This window comes from Anneissia japonica, unplaced genomic scaffold (assembly GCF_011630105.1).
Source record: "Anneissia japonica isolate Jap-2015-1 unplaced genomic scaffold, ASM1163010v1 scaffold987_len1640505_cov201, whole genome shotgun sequence".
Lineage (NCBI taxonomy): Eukaryota > Metazoa > Echinodermata > Crinoidea > Comatulida > Comatulidae > Anneissia > Anneissia japonica.
The window spans coordinates 1,131,709-1,150,776 of NW_022714175.1; the positions used below are offsets into that span (position 1 = coordinate 1,131,709).

Below are 19,068 nucleotides of genomic sequence, written 5' to 3' on the forward strand. Positions count from 1 at the left end.
ACACATTCACAAAGGCATTTACACCCTCAAAATCCGAGGACAATTTAAAGATAATATCAATTCTACAAGACTTGTTAACTATGAATATATTCATAAGTACAAAACGAAGCAATTGCTCATGGAATTTTGCTTATCACAAAAAATAGAGAACGATAACTCTGTTATGTAATTGTTTTGTCGAGATTCAATTCATATTTCAAATAACTTTGACAAGTTCATTTGAAAGGTGAATTATTATATTAAATGGTTGCAGAAGTATCTGAAGTGAATTAACTAGTTCTACTAATGAAATATTTATATATTTAGGAATATACTATGTTAAATTCAGGTTACAATACAGTTGTATATAGTATTTCATAAGAATTTAAAATTGTTCACATTAAGGTAAATTATTATGAATTATTATATGTAAAGAATTATAGAATTATCTCAAATAAGTAAAAATTCTAGTAAAAAGTAGAAATTCTATTAATGAAATATTTATATAATTTGGAATATACTGTACTATGTTAATTCAGGTTATAGTCTAGACGTATATAAGTAGTATTTAAATAGTGTTAAAAGTTTTAATTTAATCAAAAGTAGGTAAATTAAGCATGATCATCATGATTACAATGATCACATTGGTTGTAGTCTTATGGTTTACTTGGTATAGAATTTGAGCAGTGGAGTATCTGGATGAGAGGGTGATATGCAGGGTGAAAACCTCTCCCCCCCCCCCCCACAAAAAAAGTTTGCACACTCTACTGGAAATGTTCAAAGGCCAAAAAAAATATGCAAGTAATTAAAAAATCACCTCATATCACCTTCTTTTGAAAGCTAGATCACCTCACTTAATCAATGATGCCCCTACTTCACCCTCGTGTCTAATCAGCTTTATCCCTCCCCCATTTCAAGACTCCTAGATATGCCCCTGGACCTGGGATTATCAGTGGTTGTGGGTTCTAATACAAAAGGCAAAATTGTTATTAAGGATAAACAATATTATCAATTATAATAAGAATAAGAATAAAAATGATAAATAGTAGGCCTACCTAAATTTCAGATAAAAAAAACCTAGTATATTGCTACTGCCAGATATCTCCCATATACATGATTGAATGACTTCAATTATTCTTACCATTTTGATTTCCCCCCCCCCCCCCTCACAAAAAAAGTTTGCACACTCTACTGGAAATGTTCAAAGGCCAAAAAAATTATGCAAGTAATTAAAAAATCACCTCATATCACCTTCTTTTGAAAGCTAGATCACCTCACTTAATCAATGATGCCCCTACTTCACCCTCGTGTCTAATCAGCTTTATCCCTCCCCCATTTCAAGACTCCTAGATATGCCCCTGGACCTGGGATTATCAGTGGTTGTGGGTTCTAATACAAAAGGCAAAATTGTTATTAAGGATAAACAATATTATCAATTATAATAAGAATAAGAATAAAAATGATAAATAGTAGGCCTACCTAAATTTCAGATAAAAAAAACCTAGTATATTGCTACTGCCAGATATCTCCCATATACATGATTGAATGACTTCAATTATTCTTACCATTTTGATTTTTCCAAATGAATTTGAGACAAATGGGATTGCAACAAGACTATCATTCAAAATAGATTATTAATGTTTTATTATAATAATACCTATGTATAGTAGGATACAACTACTACATCATATGTTAAATGGAATCTCTGTTACTCTGTGCCATATGAATAATGAATGATTCTAGCTGACTGTGCCTTAGATCACTATAAAATTGTGCAATCAGTTTAGACTTCTCCCCCACCCACCCCTTCCCTTCCTAATAGCTGGGTTACTTTTTAATGTTTTTATTCAAATTTATTTAACAAGAGTAACACTAATAGCAATGCTGAATTAAAGGGGTCCTCTTCTTAGAGATAGTTAAATGTTAACTTACAGTTCATTTTGGTTTTACTAGTCACATGTACTATAAAAAATTCAACTCAACTTCATTATGAAATCAATAAATAAAGATACTTTAACACAAGGTTCAGTAACTGAAAACTATCAAAACTATAGAGGGGGTAATCAAAACTTGGACTATACTTTGATTGAGTGATTAAATAAAGCTGTAATTTTGAGTAACCCATATACACTCAAGACCCAATTCTTGAATTTCTAGGTGAAAAAAATGTTGACATGGCTTCAAAGTGACAAGTTATAACATTGCTTTGGATGGGTTCTGTCACCACCACAGAAATCATTCAAACAGATAATATTTTCAATATTTTCAATCATAATCAAATAATTATGAATTTGTATTCATCAGCAGATATCACTTTCGTTTTCGAGTCGTTTATTTGTTGTACCATCAGACTTGATTAGCATTAACGGTATTTGAGTTTTACAGATCCTTTCCGACAAATTAATTGGTCTGCATGGTATCCAGTAAATTATAAAAAAAAAACACTAAATACTTTAATCCATCTGACTTTGTATATTTTGTTTCGGAAACATTATTCTTATTTTATTTATATGCAATGAGTTTTAATAGATGCGCTGGAGAGTAAAATGGGCAATTTATTGTAAAATTATCCTGCAAAAGACAGGCTAAATGCCATTTCTAGGCAGAGATCGGCTTTCCTAAAACATTATTTCTGTGTAAGTATAATAAACTATACGACTGATCAGTGAACTGGATGCGGATGACATTATCAAACAAAAAAAATAATCTCTCCCGGAACATCTGTGACAGGTAGGAAATCATGTAGTTAGTTAAATACGCATTTTCGAATATAGACACTTTAAAAAATCTGACATAAAAAAAAATTACAGACAAGAAATTTGTAGGGTTCACAGATATGCTTCCAATGAAAAGTCTCGTTTTTTACGATCGGGATTGGTTAAAAAAGCATGCCGTGCGCATTTGGATCAAAGAAATGTAGGACTATGGTTAACCTTACTTGATCTCGAAGCTGATGTTCCAGGAGATGGGTACGGACACTTGTGTGCTCGTGTTTTATTACTCCACTCACACTTGACAGCCTCCTCAATGCTACCCCTAATTAAAGGGAAACGAAAACGAGTTATGAAAGAAGAATTTATGATACCTTTGCAGAAAATGTTTTTTGCCGCTTGTGTCTGACAATTTTTAATGGCTTTTGGCCATCGTTAAATAAGTAATACGCAATCATTGAGGGAGTTCCTCATTGCAATTCCGATCAAAATCTTCAGAACTTGTGTGGTTTACCACCCAGGTGATGTAAGTCAGCATAATCCCAATGCTTCAGTGGTTTGCCGGATTTAAATGAAATTCTCATGAAAAAAAAATCTTACATTAAACAGACATAATTGTTATTCTATAATCCCACGGTTGATATGGGAAATATGTAGAGAAAATACCTTGATGGTATTCTACGCTATGTATCTCAAAATCAAAGTTAAATGCTTACTTTTTTAAGAATGGTTAGTAGTTTCTTTTACATTTTCATTATCAATACTTACCCCCCTTCCATTATCTGGTTTATTTCTCCTAAAGATACTTTATCTCTCTTCCATCATTTTCTCTTATAATTATGTCTTGTCTATTTTCCATTTTTGCTTTAACTTCCCACTTCCACACCAAATATTAATTTTAAAATTTCTAACCATTATTTCCCCTTTTTAGACTTGTCTTACTTTCTTACTTTTTATCATTGATTTTTTTTTTCATTTTGTTCCCTTTCTCCTCAATTTCTTGTTTGCTTATAATCACTTACATTCTTTCTTTCCTCCATCATCCTCATGTTCAACTTCCTTTCAAATATTTTCCTTGTTTTCATGAAATATATAAACTAGCTGCACCTGAATATTAAAATTTCATGGAAACATCTTATTTAAGTTGTGATGATAAGAAATATATTTGAGAGTCTTCTTTAATAATATGATACCAAACTATATTTCATAATCAAGATTTTACAGAGCATGTCAGCATGCACATAAGAATTCACATGGGACGATATATGCAGTAATTTGAATAGATGCAATGGGTAACCTGTAATGCTTACAAATCGCATACAGTCTAATAATCAATGGACCTTATTATTTCCAAACAGCAATTATATTTCATTAAAGTATCTTGACTTGGAATAAAACACACATCTACAAAAGCAATGTAGCATATCTTTGTGCGACCCATATTTGTTTGTTTCAATTGATTTCTATTAGAACAAACAGCTGAAAAATTTACACTCCTTGAGTTCAGCAAGGGAGTACGGTGGAACAATGTATCGGTTACTCGTCTACTGTTTAAAACCTAAGTTTCCTTATGAACATGATCTTCATTTGTTCGCTTAAATTCCTATTTCATTTCCTGGTGTATTTTTACTTTGCATGAAATATAGTTTTGTATAAATCATTTTCAAGTATAAGAATAAGCAAGGACAATAACACTACTATAGTCAAATGTTTGACTTCATGGTTTGGCAAGCAATTCTTTCCAGTACACTGATGCGACAAACAGTTATTTTGGCATTATTAGCAAAAATGTGGCAGTTATCAGCAAAATGGTATAAAGTTAACTTGCATAAATTGTGAGCTACTGCAGAACTCATGCCATACCCTCCAGAAGCAGTGGTGGTAGCCATGGGGTGAGGGAAGAACAGGACCCCATTGAGAAACCCTGGCATCCCTTCATAAAAGAAGCAAATTATTTCTTTAAGGAATGTTGCTTTAAAAAAATGTTTACGGTCATTTCAGGACAAATATTACCATACATTGTTATATATACTGTAAAAATAATAATAATCATAATAATGACATCTTATAAGGCGCACATATCCATCTCCAAGAGCTGCATATGAGTTAAAACTTCAAAATTGGATAAATTCTTCCATACATTATTCAATGTTTATTTAAATGTTTCTATCAATTTTTTTAAGTACATTTTTCTTTGCTTATTAAGAAATGACATAAAAATGTGAACTTCTTTTAAATAAAACCTTTAAATTTTAAAACAATCTTTAGAAAGCGTAGCTTGAATTTGCGTGATATTCTCAAGCAAAGGTCTACGCCTACATCACTTTTATCACACAAAAACATCAGGCTCTGTATCAGTTAAGTAGTAAGTGAAATAAGTAAGTTGAAGTTGAAGGATGTTTTTGGTATAAAATTGTATGTCAGTTTTACCTTCTAAATAATAATCAGTAATTTTCATATATAGGTTGCATCAAAAAATATGTTTTTGCTAATCCAAAATGTGTTTAAAATAATTTAACAATCAGTCAATCTAGATTCTTGGGAAATTTCTACAAGCACATGGAAGTAAATAAATAATGTATTTTAATGATCCATCAATCAAACCATATTTTTTGAAGTCTTTAGGACTCCTTTTTTTTCTTAATCACTCGGGTAATGCGCCCGAGATTGAAGTAACTTCTCCATTATAAGAAAGGTTTCACTTATCATCATAGAGGTGGACACTTTTATTAGTTTTTAAATTTCAAATTGCTGACAGAAATTTAGAGATACAGGATATTTTTTTCAGGTTAAATCAAGACAGACTTGATGAAATGCCTAACATAAAATTGTTTTAAAGATCGAAAGTAATACAATAGATTTAAATTGTACATTCAAATACTATTTAATTAAATGTGGTAAAACAAAATACAAACAATAAAAGTAAAGCAAGCCATTAACAAATTGAGCCAGAACTGGTTTAGCATTACAGTGATTAATGATCTACACAGCCTTTGAATTTGCCTAAACAAAAACAATGTTTCCTCAATATATGTACATATACATTTTTACTTCTTAAACGTAAAACTAAATTTACACAAACTGACCTGGTTTTAGAGTAATGCAATATGCATTTTATCTAAAACAGATTTGTGACAAAAAATGAGACACCGGAGCTTTAAGTGAAGGATAATAAAGTTGATACTGATATACAAAAACATTTACTTATTTCTTTTAATTCAAAGCAATACAGTTTTCCATCCTCTGTGTTTGTAAAATAAAATTTTTTTTCTGGTCTATTTTTAGAATTTTTGAGAGTATGTGTAGTAGGTAAATGGCATTTGGTTTTATCATTTTGGTAAAGCTATAAAATGCGCTATAAAAATACAGTCTGTCATACATTCATTAGGAATTAAATTAGAAATAGTTCAAATTTTGAATGAGTGACAACATTAACTACTACAAAAAAAGAAAAACGATAAGGGAAAGGAAGTCAAGTGGAACATAATTAAGATTAACGAACAAAGGATGTTAACAACTTATTAACAAGAAATCACATAACGAGTCACTTTACTGACAAACATATTCTCAACATCTTAACAATTGAATTACGTGGAGGTCGCTTGGAGGACCTGCGGTAATGGTAACACTGCCTCCGACCATAACGAGTCTCAAAGAAGAGCATGTGGTCGAGATTTGCGGACCCTGAAGGGGGCGCTTGACCTGGCATACATCTAACGTTGACCATGAACACGGTGCAAGACTGCAACGAAGATAGTAAATAGCTAGCACACAGGATAATAGCACAGAGGAACACATTAATAAAAAGGACATTATTGTACTTTCAAAATTAGCAATTGTTGTGCAAGAACTGATTGAATTCATTAAACAGTTTCTTAGAACATCAGTACACAATCAGTTGTCTTCATCCCATGTTCATGTTATGAACCTAAATGAGACTTGGGCTCTAGATTTAGACTTCAGTGGCGCAGAGAATAAGTGTACTAGTGCCAATAAAACAATATACACCAATGATTCAAACAATATTTCTTATGAGTTATATAAACATGAATGCTCTAACAACCATAATAATTATACTCAACATTATAAACTATAAATAGATATAATGTAGGAGAAAAAAAAAATTATACAGACTTGCTACTTTCTTTTGTTATTAGCATTCTTGATTCACTAACAAATGATTGTCTATTATAATGAAATTTAATTAATCATTCACCTTCAATCAATCAATCATTCAACTTCATTTATACACACCTAACACATTATTTTAAATTTTCATATCTATTTGAGTAGAGACAGCTTGATGGTTTGATACATGCTTTCAATATTATGAGGTACAAGGTTCAAATTCAAACACTCTAATCCCAAGGCTGCACACTTAATATAGAACACGGATTATATCTTGGAAAAGAATATGATGAAATTATAAAATGTACATTACTAGTAAATCAGAATCGAAACAAGGATGATTTAACTTTATATTAAGTTAACACAATCACTTTCCTCCACTTCAAGCCCTCTAAGTGGCACCTTGTTAACCATCTCTAAGCCACTTATTCCTTATAACACCACTTTCTATGTCACCCATCTCAAACCATGGAGGAACCTACATGTTAAAGCCACTTCTCTCAATGCCAGCCCTTCTCATGTCATCTCAACTCATGCTATGCTTGCTAGTCCTACCTATATCCATCCCTACTCATGCAATGGTAGGAAGTCACAAGTACTGAATAGACCATGCACCTATAAAATGGCCAGATATCATTTTCAAATTACGGCTAAATAAAATAATAATAATAATAGTAACAATAATAATAAATACGCCTCTTCCTTGAGGTTATAAAGCGCAGTTCTTTTCCCTGGTCATTGGGTCCACATGCTTTAAGTGTTGCTACTGGTAATCAGCACAGGAGCAGGCAACCCCACCAGGTACCCATTTAGACTCCTGGGTGGAGAGAAGCAATGCAGATAAGTGCCTTGCTCAAGGACACAAGGGAAATGCACAGCGAGGGATTCAATCCCCGACCTCGAGGCTGGGAAACTAAACCATTTCCGCTGCACCAAACCACTTTCCATACTACCATTGCTAGGATATTTCTCCCTGTGTAACCCTTCCCCATACCATCTAGGCATATACAACACATGCTTCTACTCTTTACATTTTAATATTATCAACACCCAACAGATACAATTCTTAATTCTTCCACAAACCTCACTGCCATTTACTTACCTAAACTTATTTATAGTCCCACCAACATATATCCCCTGGTCATTTACCCCAATCCATTGCCTTTAACCTCACATTATTCAATTCTGACTCTCACTCATCCCCAATCACTTAGTCTCTTAGCCCCTATCCATCAGCCTTAACCAACATTCTTCAACATTCATTATTCAATCTCACCTTAAGACTCATCTTTCATCACTTATCTGTCGCATCTAATCTCCCGTCCATCAATCGTAATCTCCAATACATCAGCCTAATCCAATGACTAGTATCAGTTTAATCCCCTATACATCAGCTAAATCCAACAAGCAGTTTTTATCTCTCAATGGTTATCCTGTCCAAAATTTAAAATCAATCAGTATACATATTGTTTACTAAACGTAAATGTATTTTTCTTATTTTAATCTTTTGTTCTTACTTATTCAATCTGTTATCCTTATAAAATCCCTTTTCGTTTTCCATTCATTTCTTGATTTTTATAATATTCTTTCTTTTAATCAACTTTTAATGCCTCATCCTGTCTAATATTCACCCTCTATATGTGTCCCAATTTGTATCTTGACAATCTGATCTCTTTCCTTAATCCCAGATCATCTTTTCCTATTTTTAATTCCTGATCCTTAATCGTTGATCTCTACTCAAATCCTGATTCTAACCAAATACTGATTATTTCTTCCTAACTTCTTATCCTGTAATGGGATGGATTTAATAATGATGCTTGCTTTCCTAGTATTAGGCCTAGGATTACAGAGGGCATAGGATTAGATAGCATTAGCTTATTTATTAATGGTGATCTGATTATTCTCAGCTGGTGTAAATTTGCCCTACCTGACGTGGAAATGTACTGAATACACAGTACGTTTGAAAACAATTGATAAAAAAATCGCAAGTTGTTCTCGGGTGGCATCATACTTCTAGACCACCGAGCTTGCGTCTGATGGCCAGGGTTGAATTCGAGTCCAAGTAAGCAGCGGGTACTGCAGTGTTGATAGTAATTGTTATTGTCGTAATGGAATAGACAATAACTGGATTTGTGTCAGGAGAAACATGTACAGGTGTAATTTTACCCTACCTGACGTTGAAATGTACTGAATACTCAGTATGTTTAAAAACAATTGCGAAAAAAATCGCAAGTTGTTCTCGGGTGGGACTCAAACCCACGACCTCCAGATCACTAGCCTGGCATCACACCTCCTGATTGTTATCATAATCACAATTCCAATTTCTGGTGAAGCTATTTAAATACATTTCAAATATGTATCAACAAATCGAATCGGGGTGCCTTCCCGATTGCACCAGGGCAACTAGCAATGCACCCTGATTCGTCTGCAACACATTCAGCGAAGTTGAACCAGGTTCAGGTTTCCTGACATCTGTCGCTGATAGGGTGAGCAATTCTATGGAAACCGAGCTTTAACAAAATGAGCTCAACATTGCCACATGTTGATTACTGCTGTGAAGTTCAGGGCAACTGTGGGGGTACTTTAGCTGCAAAAATTCAAAGATTTTGAAATAGGGCAGGACGTGTTATTGTAGGTTGTAAATGGGATGAGCCTGAGAGACAGTGTTAGACAATTTTGGGTTGGCAAAGTCTTTGTATTGGTAAGTCCAGGAAAGTGTCAATTTTTATGTAAAAAGTGGTCAATCTACTTATATGCCCTTATATATTATAAAATCTTGTTAACTTTGAGCGACAAAGTGTTCACAGAAATTTTGATACTCTAAAAGTCCACAGTCCTACACCAAACACCATGTTCAAGAAACGTAGCATGGCGTATAAAGGGTTTGCATCAATGGAATTGCCTTCCTCTTGAGGTTAGAGCTTCGCTTTCTGTTTCAATTTTAAAATTGAAATTTTAATGGTGTTATTATATGCATATACGCGACAATTTGTAAAACAACTTATCGTGTTAAAAAAAACAAACAAAGAAAATGAGTTTAAATATTCAATGGTCTTCATCATCATAATAATCATCATTTAATTCAAATTAGATATTTAAATTATAATGGTATTAAAAATTTTCAAAAACTATAATTTTAGTTTAACTTTTATAGTATCACTTCACTATCAAGAAATTTTAAAACAAATGTGCTAGAAATTTTATGAAGCAAATTACATCAATGTCATAACATTGTGTGGAAACATAAGAGGTTAAACATAATTGTACTCAGAGAACAGGTGGAAATTTGTAAGAAATGCTGGTTCCAAAGGGAGGGGAAACTAACGAGGGCAGTGTCTTCTTTTATGGCAGATGCTTACCAGTGCCTTAAGATGCAGAATTACATGATTCACCTTTAACAAGCAACATCAGTCTCTAAAAATACACAACAAAACCTGTCTACGGAAAAAACAAACAAGACGGAATTGTTCTTAAGCTAAACATTTCCATAGAGTGTCTTAAGACATTAGTGTAGCCGTAGCTCGGTGGCTAAAATGCTCACATTCTAATTCTGGTTAATTCTTCTGGGTTAAAACCTTGCAAATACAAGGATTTTTTTCTCATGACTAGAAGCAAATAGACTCCCAAGCATCGCAATGTGACTTAGTTTACAGAGCCTGCCTGTTTTATATCCATTCTATAACTGACAACTTATGGATCGATGTGAATGAAATAAAAGAATTAGAATATAAAACGTGAAAACCAAGGATAAGTGTTCATGATTTAAACGTTTTTCTTGAGATTCCAACTTAATTTGTAATCCTACTACAAACAGAGACTCCTCTAAATATCTATTCCCCGATACCTGACCGTGTAAATCTTCACTGGATTATATGCTAACAATTTTAACATACTTAATCGTTTCCTCTTTCTGAGCTACTGTGCACATATTCAAATTTGTCTAATCCGTTGCCAGCAGTCGCTAGTAGCCGTCTTCTAATACTTTTAATTGTAACGCAGCGAAAGTATGACAAACCAGCTAACTAGTTTTAAATACATGTTATGAATGCCGTAAGAATTAAGTCCTTGCTATTATTAACTGCCATTCGATTAGAATTTCAACAGAGTGAATTTTTTGAATCGCTTTAAGGATCAGCCATCCGTCATCACTAAGATCATCAGCTTTTTGGTTGATGCACTCAGCATATTGTGTAACAACCTTTACCACTTTAATGTTTAACTATTTTTTTCCCTCTGTTTTCTTTTAACTCCCTGAATTTTAATGTTTCTTATACTCAAAATAAATGCAGTACACCAAAAATGCAATTTATGGATGCAGTAAATATTGTTGTGAGAGGCCAAATCAGGGTATCAGTGATTCTCATTTCAGAATGCCTTCTACATTTTGTCTCTTCAAATGTGATTACAAATTTCTTCGAGAACAGATTTATTGTTTTCAACATTACTAGCTCAACCTACGTTCAAGAGAACATAAAAAATTATTTAAAAAATCCTTTTAACTTGATCTGCTTTTCCGTTGACCAATAGAGGGCGTAAGTTCATGGAATGAAAGAAAAATCTACAATCACAAAAGTTGAAGTGTGGTTTTATTTATTGAGATTACACCACATTTATTTAAGAAAAATTCATGATTCTTGCACCATAAAAATGTTTTTTATGACATTGAGATCTATAACTGATGGAATAACTACATCCGATGTGTTCAATGATTGAGGAACAAATAACTAAATATACACACTCGTGAAATGCTGACACTTAAAATATGAATAATGAGAAAATTAATGATATTGTTGACGTGTAAAGACAACAAAAGCATTTAATGTCTACGGGCATACTTTAATGTCTATCAGTAGACTACTGTTTTTAATGATGAATATATACAACATAATAAATGTGACTATCTGTATTACTTTACTTGACTATCGTTATATGGTAAATTATATAAATTAAATATCAATAGATGACTTTGAAATATTGATAGTATATATACTTTATTTTATAGAACATTTATTTGTATAGAGTTAAACTATTATGCACAATTATAATTACAATTATTATATTGAGCCACATTCGTGATGATGCCGACTGGTAGTCAGCGAAACTGTTTACGGTTAAATAAAAAGTAAGAATTTTATATCAAATATTATGCACAAGCAAGTATTTTTTATATTGTGACCATATGTCTATAAACTAGAGCCCTTTCAGACAGACGTAGCCAGCAATTATGCGGTAAGCGGTAAAATTGATGACTAGGTATTGCGTGAATACTGTCCACTCGCCATGCGAAATGGTCCTCGTATTTCGCTTGTAGAATGCCCATGGAAATACTGATGGCCCCTTCTATAACACTGTTTTACCAGCCCTTGTAATACTAATGGAATAACCAGACCTACTATAAATTATGGTACGAACAGTAGGCCTATCATTCACGCCGTATTATATGAATGTACATCCCACTGAAATGAAATTCATCAATTTATTTTGGCCATGCATATAAATTCCATGCAATATGGTTTAGTATAACTTTATTCTTGAAGACAAACAAATAAAGTTTGAAATATAAAATTATATTGACTAACACCACTTTAATCATAGTTTTTTTCTCTTATGTCAAATCTCATCGACAAACTCTATGATATAACTATTGTTGTATAACAACCTACACCATGTGATTATCATGAAATTACTATAATGCATTATATAATATAACTAACATTATATATTAGCATTCATAATGTACTATTCCCTTGGGGCTCACTGATGCTTTGTACAAGGTTAAAACCTGAATTCATAACAAAAAATATATCTTTATGACCATATAATAACATGCATAGTATTAACTGTTGTATGCAATAGTAATACTATACATATACTAATTCTATTGTAATCTTAAGTAATATAATTTATAGTTATATGAATTATTATATAATGTTTTTCAAACTATAACAAAGAATATCTGTATTTAAGTATATTATCCTATATAATGTCAATATACAAATTGTACATCAGTTGTAAAGAAGCAATATGACTAGCTACCTGCACGGTAATATAATTATAAGCGGTCATACTTTTTAGCATGTATTAATTCATTATATAATGATCATCAAATATCTTACAATGGGTCTGTAAAACATTAACTGTGAATAGTTTCATAACATTATGGTACTGTATTAAATTAATCAATTTTATACCTAAAATATCTATTATAGATATAATAGAATTATGATTTTTATTGTTAAAATATTGCAAATTAGAGTTTCTGTGATGGTGAGTAAACCTGTAGTCTAAATGATGTACAGCTATAAAATATAAATAAATTCAATAATATAACAAAATAAAAATATTTAACAGTATAACAATGCAACAATATAATAATGTAATACATAATTTATTAAACTATAAGTAATTAATATATTAACAAAACCATATAAAATCCAAAATTCAAATTAATATTGTTTAAAGATATTACTAACATTACAGTAAAACAACAATATATAAATAATTAATATAATAAAAAAATATTAAATATAACAATTAAAAAATCCCAAAATGAAAATTAACATGTTTTCAAGGTCTACAGATTCACCATTGCCGTACAACATTTACTGAGTTTATGCGAAGATAATTTGCTGTTCATATGAAAAACACAAAACCTTCTGGACACACAAAATGGCTATGATTGAAGCAAACGGGGTCAGTAAGGTCAACAATAATGAAGGGATTTTACACTATAATGTCTAGATGACAAATAGTACTGATTAACATAGCAGGCACACACACTATTGTATGCTTAACTTCCTCTGTTAATGATGAAATTGTAGAAGCATTGATGAAATTCCAGAGCCAGAAAATTCATATGTGGAGAAAGAAAGCCCGCGGGAACAGCGGAGTAATCAATGGGAAACGATCTGCTATCACACCTTGACAACGAAATGACAATGACGGCAATCAACTTCAATCTCAGACGATAGAGACCCATCGATAAAAAGGGTTTCCGATCGCAAACGAGACCAGAATAGTATCCTATACTTGTACAGTTATTTTTAGTGATTATAATTAATTTCCATTTTTAAAATGCAATGAATAAAAAAAAAAGTGTATAATTTCGAGACAATTGTATATAAGTTATATCCATCAGTGTCATCATAGCGTTAATTATCCTTCGGCATCTTCACAAAATGTCTCCTCTTGTTTTATTCGAGAAGAAAAATATTTTTTAAAAAGCTACGAATTTCAACAGAGCGTTGTAAAAAAGGTCAGTGCTTTGTAAGTGCATTGAAAGAGTGCAATTGAATCATTATTACAGTAGATAGGTGAATTTTTAGTTCATCTGTATGTATTGACTATGGTGTCACAGAATGAATTGCATTAGCTTTTTAACACATTACGCGGAAATATTCATTACAAACATGAATACCTTTTATTTGCGGCGTGCATGCATAGACATTATGGCATAAAACTGCATTCGGAAATTAAAGCTGCTCGACTTACTGTTTTTACGCCTAAATAAAATTAATTTCTGAATATAAATTTCTCAGTTAGTTAAATTTAGCAGGTATTTTAATCCATCAAAATCTACTTTACTACGGATTTACATGTTTTAACTTTCTTCTATTTAACATTCAATAGGAAATGGAAATTTTTTATAGTGAAGTGATTTTTACTGGATCTTTGGAGTAACGAGACAAGTCAGAAATCATTTGTCAATGACTAAGGATACAAAGACAAGCATACAATTCACGATAAAGATAAATTCCTTTAAAATTTGTCAATCATTATCTCAAAATTTGATTCGTTTAAAAGTAAATATAAGAAAAGAAGTTTCAATATTAAATCAATTGGGAACCTTAATTCTATGAGGCTTGGGAAGTTGGTATCAACTAACCATCCTTCTCCCCCTGACACTGTTCACATAAGCTACTGCAACCCACAAGTTCATCTCCTCCCACAGTATCAGAGGTCACTTGGTAAAGTAACCAAATAAATACACCTCTACTTTACCTTCCTCTTCTTCTAAGTAATAACAAAATTACACCTTCATATCCCTCCCACGCTTAAGTACCTAAGTAAGTGGACATTCTTTTTAAGATTCAAAGAGCCACTTCGCTATCTGTACTAACTATACATACATACTTACTGTACACAATCACAACGGCCCATGTGATCTTCCGTCTCACCTGCAGTTTAGTTCCTCTAGTAATTCACCTGTAGCCCCTTACTGGAATCACCTGTCCAATCACATAGTTAATGTGTACACACATAGAGGTAAAGAAAAAATTCCAGATTAGATCTGTGTACATAAAGATGTAATACTATTCACTCACCTGTAAGTAATGATGCTTTTATAGAGATTACTGTATACTATGAGTCTTGGCTACTACTTCTTTACTTAAGGCACAAGATCAGAGACCATCAATATCTTGCTAAGTTATCAACTTCCTACCGAGAAACAAAAAAAGTACGCCCACGATTACATGTCGTTAACTATCTATTAACTGCATGTGCACATAGATCACATTAATTGATACATTGATGAAATAATTAATGAATGATGATTTAATTATAAACATTAGTTTGTAATTTCCTATAGGCTCAAAATAAATGGTTGCAGAGTTTAGTTTTAACAAACATGTTTATTTCAAAGCAACAACAACACTAACACCAATAATAACAAAACAGATAACTGACATTTTACATAAAATGTCAATTAATTAAAATATGAACATTTTTTTCTCAAAAATTATATGAAAGTAGTAAAGTACATTGAATAAAGTTTAACAAGATTTTAGAAATTAAATATTAATAGCTTTAACAAACATGTTTATTTCAACAGCAACAACAACAACACTAATAAAAATAACAACAAAAACAACAAAACAGATACTTGACATTAATACATAAAATGTGAATTAATTAAATTATGAACAATTATTTTTTTCTCAAAAATTATATGAAAGTGGTAAAGTACATTAAATAATATTTAGAAAGATTTCAAAATTATTAATAATTATTAAATAAATTATAAAAATGAAACAATTGAATATTTATTTTTCTAATTATTAAAGACTTAACCATTTAATCAAATATCATTTTCAAAAGATTTACAAAAAACAAAATTTAATATTCAGGGAAATAGCACCACACACAGATCAGATTGAATCAAGTCTCATCCACCTATATTTCTACTTTCTCTTTTTCTTTTTAACACCTCTGTAAACAGGTTTTATTATTTTTAACTTTTCATATATATTGTGTTTTGTCTTTACATGGCCACAGGGAAGAACAATGTTACGTTGATCGGGGCTTCCGTGGGTAAATAAAGATGAACTTGAACTCGAGTGGACGTACTGCATCAAACACTATGTACCGTTTGAATTAGCTGCGGGAGGATGTCAATTCATTACTGGAAACAAAAAACATACATCAAAGTGTTTGTTATTTGTTTGTCTGCAGCTTTAATGATTAGCTCTCTATAAGGTACCCAAGGGGACCAGCGCTTTGCAACCGGAAGGAAAAAGAGCAATATAAATACCCATTAACATTATTATTTATGATTAAATAGATGATTGTCAATATTTGAAGTATCTTATAGTTTAAACTGTGTTTGTTAATATAACATAAATTACAATATATATAATATATCATCATTTAACAAATCATCTATGTTAAATTGCACAATTATACAAAGAGTAAAATTTTTAGAAAGATAAAAGAATTACAAAACACTTCTGAGAACCCAAAGGACATAAAATAAATCAAGTTGTGAAGAAAAGGATCGAACTCAGATTCTAGGATTTGAAAGGAGGGCACCTTCACCATCATGCCACACTGCAAAAAATTATTATACAAATGAAGTAAAATTATTGAGATTTGATTTCAAGATATAAATGACATCTATGTCAGATATCATGGCATTTTTGCAGTTTAAATTCACCTAAAATAGAATTCAATTTGAGAATCAAATGTATTAAATAAAGAGGAAATATGTGTCACAGATTTTAAGTGGGATATCAACTACAAAATAACTACCTATGTATCCATTCTGTTCATTTTTGTATAAAAAATGCTTTTACTAGACTCCGGGATTTTCACTCAAGCACGATTTTATTGGATGTCGTTGTGGAGATTCGTATGCTGCACACATTGAGGTTTGCGACTCAAATTCCAACGCATGCAACATGGATATATCTTATAAAATGCAACGCGGACAAAGAAAGAACCTAAAAGCCAACCTCAAATTAAGAATCTGTCTTGAAAATGCATGCGATACCTTGTAAATTTCAATATTGCATGTTGATATCTATAGGTTGTGGCAGACACCTTATATCCATATGTTAAACATCAATATTCCTATTTGTAAAAATTCTCAAAAAATCATTTAACTTTTTTCTCTCTGTGAGAATATATTCATGACATTTTAAGAGCGATTATAAATCAAGGTTAGAGTTTCAAATTGTGCATTTTCAAATGCTTAGAATCAATTAAAAAGTAATATAAGATATGAATCATTTTCTGTTGGGACAAAAATGTGGTGGACATATACTGTATTTGTTTTCTATTTGTTTCTGGAAACAGCAATTTGTTATTTAAAAGTAATTTTGCTCAATAATTTAAAAACTTTGAATTACATCATTCTATTTGGAAAAGACCGTCTACTAAATAAATGGTCAAGAGAGTTGTAATCAAACTCAGGACGGGTGGTTAGCAATGGTTATCGCACTGACCAATAAAAATACAGCAATCAACTTTGCCAACACAGAAAAAATATCAAGTCCTCATCTATCATATTTCCCCATAATTTGAGGATTTGAGTAGGAAAATTGGCTTTCTGCGAAGCATTAATTAATAAGTTGAACACACGAATGCGTGCAACAGTACCATGTTTGTTGTTGATAAATGAAAACTGTAATCAGACTGAAATTTTAAAAAAATCGTGGCTATCTGAAGATATTATTTTTTCCAATTGAAAGCCGTTTTAAACAACTAAAATATTACATGACTGGTACAGTACTGATAATGATTTTATTAATACTATAATATGCTATATTATACCATACTATAGCACATATAACAAGAGGGATACGATGATATGAATTATGTTATAGTGTATGGTAGATTATATCAAGTTGGTACAAGGCTAAGCTAACAAATTTGACAATCTACAATTGTAGTGATTCAGTCAAGGTATAAGTAACAAGAGGGATAGGATGATATGAATTATGTTATAGTGTATGGTAGATTATATCAAGTTGGTCCAAGGCTAAACTAACAAATTTGACGATCTACAATTGTAGTGATTCAGTCAAGGTACGCATGACGATACGTAAAGTAGCTCATCAGTAGTTGAACTACTGTTACATTATGGCTGGGCCTCTGGGGACCCACAATAGCTGCAGTTTACAGGGGCGGATCCAGATTTGTTCAAACGGGGTGGGGGGGCACAACAGTTTCAGAATAGAAAAGTAAGTAGCACATAACATTAATATACATTGAAATTGTAAAAATTTAGTGGCGAAACGGGGGGAAACGTTCCCCCGTGCCCCACCTATTGGATCTGCACCTGGTTTAGCACCACTCTTGGCAGTGAATTGGAGATACACCAGAAAAATATCACCTGCCTTTTTACGCATCATAATATTAATAGTATATAGGTTTCAGACCACTGATTTTATATTTATTGTGACAAAAAGACAACAGAAAACTATTGTTACTTATTATTAATGTTATAAGTGTTAAATTATTTTAGTTGTGTACTATTAACTACAATATAACAAGTCCACCTTTTTAGTAGATTCCTCCATCAATTTTAAATACAAGCATGAAGCGTCCATTTGATCTCCAGAATATTAGCGCAGCGATAAAGAAATTAATATCAAATGGTCCAAAACCATTCATCATACAATATTTTTAGGATAGAAATGTAAGCAGACAGGAAATATTACTAAGTCAGTCTGATCATAGACTTATGGGGTCCTATACCTACATGTTCAAAGATTTTATTTTTCCACTGGGATAAAATTTTTAAGAGAATCAATAAAAACGATCATACAAGAAAATCAGGGATACCTTTGTAATATCTGTTAAACATGGAACAAAATGTGGAAAACTAGGACAGAGATATTATTGAAATTTCTTTTAATTTATTCATGAGTTTTTCATAGAGGCACACAACAGCATAAATAAACAACCAAAAATGTATCAGAATTTCAAAACACAAAAACAACCTAATAGAATGGAAGGCATTTACAAT

General features: G+C 31.7%; 1 protein-coding gene across 2 annotated transcripts in view; it reads right to left on the reverse strand.

Annotated features, from left to right (window-relative positions):
- Positions 1 to 19,068, reverse strand: part of LOC117108947 (transcription factor SOX-5-like) — a 123,919-nt gene that overhangs the window by 88,117 nt on the left and 16,734 nt on the right. For both annotated transcript variants that reach the window (XM_033251137.1, XM_033251134.1), the window contains exon 2: positions 15,143 to 15,257. The gene's annotated coding sequence lies outside the window, so the exon portion shown is untranslated. The remainder of the gene's footprint in view (positions 1 to 15,142; positions 15,258 to 19,068) is intronic.